The sequence below is a fragment of the Dasypus novemcinctus genome, chromosome 13, assembly GCF_030445035.2.
Source record: "Dasypus novemcinctus isolate mDasNov1 chromosome 13, mDasNov1.1.hap2, whole genome shotgun sequence".
Taxonomy (NCBI): domain Eukaryota; kingdom Metazoa; phylum Chordata; class Mammalia; order Cingulata; family Dasypodidae; genus Dasypus; species Dasypus novemcinctus.
The window spans coordinates 104,285,811-104,292,845 of NC_080685.1; the positions used below are offsets into that span (position 1 = coordinate 104,285,811).

The 7,035-nt window shown below is 38.0% G+C and overlaps 1 protein-coding gene across 1 annotated transcript in view; it reads left to right on the top strand.

Moving 5' to 3' along the window:
* The window catches only part of SPATA17 (spermatogenesis associated 17), a 267,125-nt gene extending 265,992 nt beyond the window's left edge, over positions 1–1,133 (top strand). Inside the window, exon 11 of the mRNA XM_004461695.4 lies at positions 819–1,133. The gene's annotated coding sequence lies outside the window, so the exon portion shown is untranslated. The remainder of the gene's footprint in view (positions 1–818) is intronic.
* Positions 1,134–7,035: the final 5,902 nt, after the last annotated feature.

The window sequence follows — 7,035 nt, forward strand, 5'->3', positions numbered from 1 at the left end:
CTCAATTTTCTCAAATTCTTCTTTGCAGTGGGCTTTGGTACAGGCTGTCTTCCTACTAAAAGTGATTCAATTTTGAGGACAGATGAGGTGTTTGGATTAAATTATTTATTATGCATGGAAAGCAATACCTTTTTTTTTGGTGTTCCACAGTATGCGTAACTTAAATAGCTGAGAAAAATAAATAAATAAAACGAAAAGAATAAGTATGGTTAACACCCGATTGAGAAAGGGGAGGAATGCCGTTGTCTTTTTCCAGAGGGAATACGATTTTAGCAACTGTGTCAGGAAGTAGAAGGTATATGAAAGGAGCATGATAATCAGGCATTTAAGCTATCTGTGTGCCTTTTAGGAGTTAATATTTTAATTCAGCAATTACTAAGCCTTGTCATTTAATTAGGCATTGTGTGGATTGTTAACCTTTTCACTTCAGGCACAGTGAATTGCCTAAAAAAAAAAATTCAATGACCCATCAAGAGATCTTCAGTATCTTTCTCTTGGTTAAATTACACTCTGAATAAAAATGATTTAAGCACCCCACCTGCCTATAGGAAGGTGTTTGATGTTTTTCACAACCGAGGCAGGTTTGCAGGACACTGCCCACTCTCTGTGTGTGGTGGCACACGCCACCAAGGCTGCTAACCGAGCCACCGTGGTGCTGAGATAGAGCAGGGAAATCCAGCAAGGCTCCACGCGCGTCCAGGACCCCAGGGTGTTCACGCAGCTCCGTGCAAGTGAGGAAGTCTAAGTAGCAAGTTTGAGATCGCTTGTATTAGTGTGGTTCTTTCTTTCTTTTTTCCAATTCATTGTTTTGTTTCTAGAAAACAGAAGACCTGAAGGAAACACAAGGTGAAGATGTAAAGTGAGTGTGGACGAGAAGACCCCCCTGCCTGCTTCCTGGATTCCACGTCCAGGACTGCTGAGCCATCTTGACTGAGACTCCTGACCTCTGCTTATTTTTCTCTCCCTCCCATCTGTCACAAGACTTAATTAGAACCACCTCTTTATTCATTCAAACACGCTACACTTCTAAAGGGAGATACAAATAAGACACATACAGGAAATACACCTAAAATACACCTAAACAATACTTATTACTTGGTGCAGTTCAATAAATGATAATATTTTACAGCCAACTAGTCATGATTTCTTTTTTTAATCTCATGGGTTTATCTTTTGAAAGAAATTATTAAACTGGGGTCTTTCACGTTTGAGAATGTCTGTCAAAAACGACAGCCCCAGCTGATCAAAACTGCTGTAAATGTTCCATCCATTTCACTACATTATGACCCTGTCGCTCCAGCCACAAACAGTGAGGCCAGCGTTGGGCACCCGAGCTCAGGCAGCCAACGGGGAAGAGGGCCAGAGCCCTGTGGGGTGGTTTGGTCTGAAGGCTCTTCTCTGAGGAAAATCGAGATACCCTTTAAACAGTTGGAATCCCTCTCATGACTGGACCAGGGATACACAGGCATAGGTTAGGAGGTGTGGGAGCAGAAACACAGCCACCCCAGAACAGAGAAGACATCTGCAGGTCGCTGCTGCCAAGGAAGCAGAGGTCCTCTGGTTGCCAGCACCACATCAGACCCCCGAACTGTGGGTTAGTCCCCAGGCTGCCAGGCTGCCAGGATTTTCCTGGAATCCAAGGAAGTTAACTCAACAGTTGAGATTCCTGTATCCTCTAGTTGTGACTAGAGGTAGGCTGGATGAGCCTTCGTTCCTTGCCTCTGAGGAGACTAACACAAACCTTACTGCAGTCCATTCTGGGGCTGGATGCAGTGATGGCACACAGGGACAGGAAAACTGATTAATCATGAAAACTTTAATTTATAAAATTGTTGGCCAGCAAAATCCAGACTATAGGAAAAGCTGTAGGCTAAACTACACGTTCTACAATAAGCAAATTGCAAAATGGAGAAAAAGCCTGTAAGATAAAAAAACATAACAACCAATTACAATATGTGCATTTTATTGTTCTACTGAGTCAAATAAGCAAACTGTAAAAAATAAGATCTCTGTGAGACAATTGGAAATTTGAACACCGATTTGATATTTGTCAATTTGAGGAATTATTATTTTTTAGGTATGGTAATGGCATTGCCATTTTATTAAAAAGGTGTTATCTTTTAGAGATGCGTATTGAAATATTTACAGAAACGGTCATATAATACCTGGGATGTAATTCAGGAGGCAGGGAAGAAGGCAAAGTATATATGGAAAAAAAGAAAAAAAAGATTAGCCAAGTTGATATTGTTAAATCTGGTGTTTGGGCACATGAGGGTTCATAAGGCTGTTTTGTCTATTTTTTTTGTAAAGTTTGAAATTTTCAGTGATAATTAAAGAAATACACACAAAATAGAAAGAAATACTTGTCCTTCCCCATTGGACTGGGAAGCCACTCCCTTCCACAGTTTGTGTAAATGGCAACAACGGCACCTAACAACCTTCGTGACTTCATAACTTAATGCCCTTCAGTGACTTGGGGGCGCCGTCCTTCTCCCAGCTACCACTCAAATCTCTTCAAGTCACCTTCTCTAGCTGGACAACTGGCAGCTCCTCCCAACATGCCTTCTCTCCAATTCCTTCCCCAATTCATTCTTCTCATCCCAGCCTAAATGAATTTTTATTGTAAACAAATCTGGTTACATTATTTTCCTTCACAGTGCATTTAGGACAAATGTACGAAACACTAACAGTTTTGCAAGCCCTTATATGGTATGGCCCTTGCCTGCCTCCCCATCATCAGTGTTCATACTTTCTCCTTTACTTTGTAGACTCTGATCTTTCAGTTTCATAAAATCACTTCCTCAGAAAGGCATTTCCTGATGCCGTAAATTAAAATCCTCTGCCTAGATCCTCCTGTGGCACTTCTTTTTCTCCTTTCAAAAAAGATCAACCTTTTAATTCCTCGTCTGACAGTCTCACCAGTTCTATAAACCCATCAATGACAAAATCATACCTGTGTCTCATGATCCCCAAAGAATCCCATCGCTAAAGCTTGGTATATGTCAACCATTCAGTAAGCAGTTATTGTTATTGCTTCTGTTAGGCCCTGGTCTTGCCAACTGCTGTTTTGCCAACCAGAGTTAATTTCATATATGTGATCTTTGTGGTTGCTGAGATATTAACATATATAATATTGTTCTTCACTTGATTTATGTATGTATTGTCTCACACAGAACCTAGGACATTGTAGACACTAGTTTCTAAATGAATTTTAGAGTATGTCTTTTACTTCTTTGAAATCTAGTAACAATTAGCAAATTATTAGGCATTTTGTAACTGCTTGGTGAATATTTGTTAATTCTGACCTGAGCACAAACTTATAAGACAACAGGCTAGGATTAGAGAGTCTGAATGTTGCCAACTGCAGAGCTATGTGACCAATCTTGTTATTCAGTTCATAGTCTTGTCCTTGTCAATAAAATGTTCTAAGCCAGAATTTATAAAACCATGTGATATAATGAGATATTCTATAAAGGGTTATGATTTGTGAGGTTTTATGTGAACAATATTCTTTTTTAAAAGTTTTTCAGTGCCACCTTTTATTTTTTTAGACAGTTAAAATTCATTTAGAGCTAAACTTCGTGAATATAATGCATTATAAGAGTTTGGCCTTAGAGAAAATTCAAATGAGTAAAAGCAAAACATCAGCATTTATTGCAAGGAGAAATTTGCTGCCATTTGGGGTAGGGAAATAGAATAGAAATGTTATTTTGGGAATTATACAAAATAATGGAAGAGAACAAGGAATTATTTTCTCTTGCATAGTATAAGAAGCTGAGTAGAAGTAGCTAAATTCAAAACAGAGCAAATTTCCTTAAAGCACTATGCCCTGAGTCTATCCCAGAGGGTAAAATGGACAGTTTAGCTATCGAACTTCTTCTAACCTATAGATAATCAATAAAAGAAAAGACCAAGGTGATTTTTTTGGGGGGTGGGTGGGGTAGTAGTATATATCCTGGACTCTTCTCATAATAGTTTCTAATTCTGTTAAACCTAATTATCTCTCTTCTTTAACTGTTTTCTTTTTTATCAGCTAGCTATATTACTATATAGTAGTGAAATAAATTATTGTTGTTTTTAATAATAATCACCCTGAGAGACTGGAATCTTATTCTAATGGTGCTTCCAGTATTTAAAGTATTTGGGGAATTCCTTTTTTTTTTTAACTTGATTTTGAGTTTAGTTTAAGAGCTGTTGAACAGCTGCAGTATTCTAAAGTTGTCAGTCCTTGAAGCTCCAGAAACAAAAGTAATTCTAAGTGATTTCTCTGTTCCAAAAATTGTGAATTGAACTGCCCAGGCTGCCAGGTTCACATTTAGTGATATTTTTTCCTTCCTGCTTCCCTTCCTCCCTCCTTTCCCTTCCTTCAGGTTGAATCAGTACATTTAGAAAAAAAAACAAATACTACTCTTCACATATTATTAGAAACAGCAAAGCATTTCAGTTTTCAGGATGTCAGTTTTATTTTTCTCACTGAGACCCATGTTCTTGAATGTTTAAAGTGCCCTACAATGAGTGTTTCTAATGTTCTTCACCAGCACACACACACACTTAACATGCTGATAACTAAAGAGATGTTCAGTTGATAAAAATGCCCTAGAACTGAGGAGAGAGATGACTGAGAGAGAATCTTAGTGGAGAACATAATTGGGGAAAGCAGCCCATTTCTTCTGGGAAACTACTTAGCTAATCAGCCTTAATGCAATTTCTTACCTCCATTCTCAACATGAATGAAGAAAATTAGTGAGACTTAGTTTATAACCAAAACTGGTGATAACTTGGTCACCATCTTATTCACCAAACTTGATTCTAAATTAATATTGACTACAAAAAAAAAAAAACATTAAGAACACCATGGATGTTTAAAAGAATATGTCGTCAAAGCCTTCAGAATTGGTCTCTCCAGTTCTGCAATCAAAAAAAAAACCAAAATCTATTTGCCTACTCCAAATCTAATCAACTTTGTTTTATTTAAATGGAATGTCTTTCTTCCCCACTGGTCTCTAATTTCTTTGAGGGCAAGTCCTGTCTTGATAAATGTCCTATACCCAAAGTCTAACAGAATATCTGGCACAGAGTAAAATACCTGTTGAATGAATGTTGTTGAACAGAGAAGTGCCAAAAATGTTTCAAGGAATAGAAACTATAAAATAGCAGATAGGTAACTTTTGTGAAGATACCATTGCTTATTTGAATACATATACTCTGGCATAGTATTCTCAACAAATTTCATTATAGTCATGCCATCAGGCTATGATTACTGCTTGGGTAAAGTGTTCATATATTTCATATATGTAAACTTTTTAGTAATTCTCCTTACCTATGCAATATATTTTAATGGCTGTAAACTCAAGATTGTGTTCTTATGAAATTTTGAATCTTGCTATTGATTGTATTTTTCTTTTTACTTTGGTCTCTCAAATTTACAGACTACCTCTCACAGCCACATGGTATTCATTTTACATACTAATTTTTTCTTCACTTTCATTTTTTCCAGTTCCATTTTTAACTTCGCCCAGATTTGCTCATCCATTTACTCTCCTTTTCCATTGTAAGCTGGTTCACAATCTTTTAGGAAGAAGATGGGAGATGGATAAATTGACAAGACCATATGCAGAACTTATTTAAGAGAGTAGCAATGCCTGAAAAAGGACAGAATTTCAAAGTAAATAGAACTACTTGGTCAAATTCCAATTTATAATAAACCACTACATACAGCATTAGGATATATTTTTACAGAAAAGCAAATGAGTGCATGAATGAACCATCGGAATGTTTTTTGGGTTGGTCTAGTTTCCACTAATTAAATTAAATTCCAGTTTTGCTCCTCTCTTAATTTAGGCATTTAAAACCAATACTTGGGAAACGGACTTGGCCCAGTGGTTAGGGCATCTGTCTACCACATGGTAGGTCCACGGTTCAAATCCCGGGCCTCCTTGAGGAGTGGAGCTGGCCCATGCGCAGTGCTGATGTGCGCAAGGAGTGCCCTGCCATGGAGGGGTGTCCCCGTGTAGGGGAGCCCAACGTGGAAGGAATGCGCCCCATAAGGAGAGCCGCCCAGTGTGAAAGAAAGTGCAGCCTGCCCAAGAATGGCGCAGCCCACACAGAGAGCTGACACAACAAGATGATGCAACAAAAAGAAACACAGATTCCCGGGCTGCTGACAACAACAGAAGTGGACAAAGAAGAATATGTAACAAATAGACACAGAACAGACAACTGGGGCAGGGGGGCAGGGGAGAGAAATAAATAAATCTTTAAAAATAAATAAATAAAACCAATACTCACCACTTCTTTTGTTACATTTTCAATGGTGAGTTCTCTGACTCTTGTGTAGATTACTAATCCCAACAGATGTTTCTAAATGAGAGTAAAGGCTTTAATTTTGTTTAGCTATGTGACTGAATATTTGATGTGTCCTATTAAAAATTTATAATGCCAAAACATGTATCTGTTCTCCCTTTGTATAATTCAAACTTTTCCAGTGAGAATGGAATGCCATTCCAGCTTGGCCTGGGATTTGTGCTTTGCTTGCTTCCTTTGAGGCTCATTGTCCTCAGCAGGCTCTTGCACAGAACACAGTAGGGTACTGCTAAGTACTCTTCCATTTCTTAACACTTCAACTCATTAATGAGGAAATCACCTTATTGCAGCTACTAGCTGATACAGTCACTTATCAGTACATTGGCTTAGTTTATAGTTCTCAGCTTCATATTCCTGATCATGGGATGCAGTGAGGCAGTTCATCAGCACACTGTGGCATTAAGCAATCCTTGCCACAAAGTGACATGTCTGTGCATTAAAGAATCCTTATGTTAAGAAATGACAAAAACTGCACATCCTGTTTGGAATAAATCTGAAGCAAGTAGAGGGAAAACATACAGAGTGCATTTAATGTAAAGTTTAAGAGTTAATTTGCTGCCCTGTGGGGAGAAGGATAAAAAAAACATACAAATTACAAGTGAAGCTCAAGTCTCTATTATGAAATCTCTGATAATGATTATTTACTAGGCTTGAATTGTTCCATACTTTACT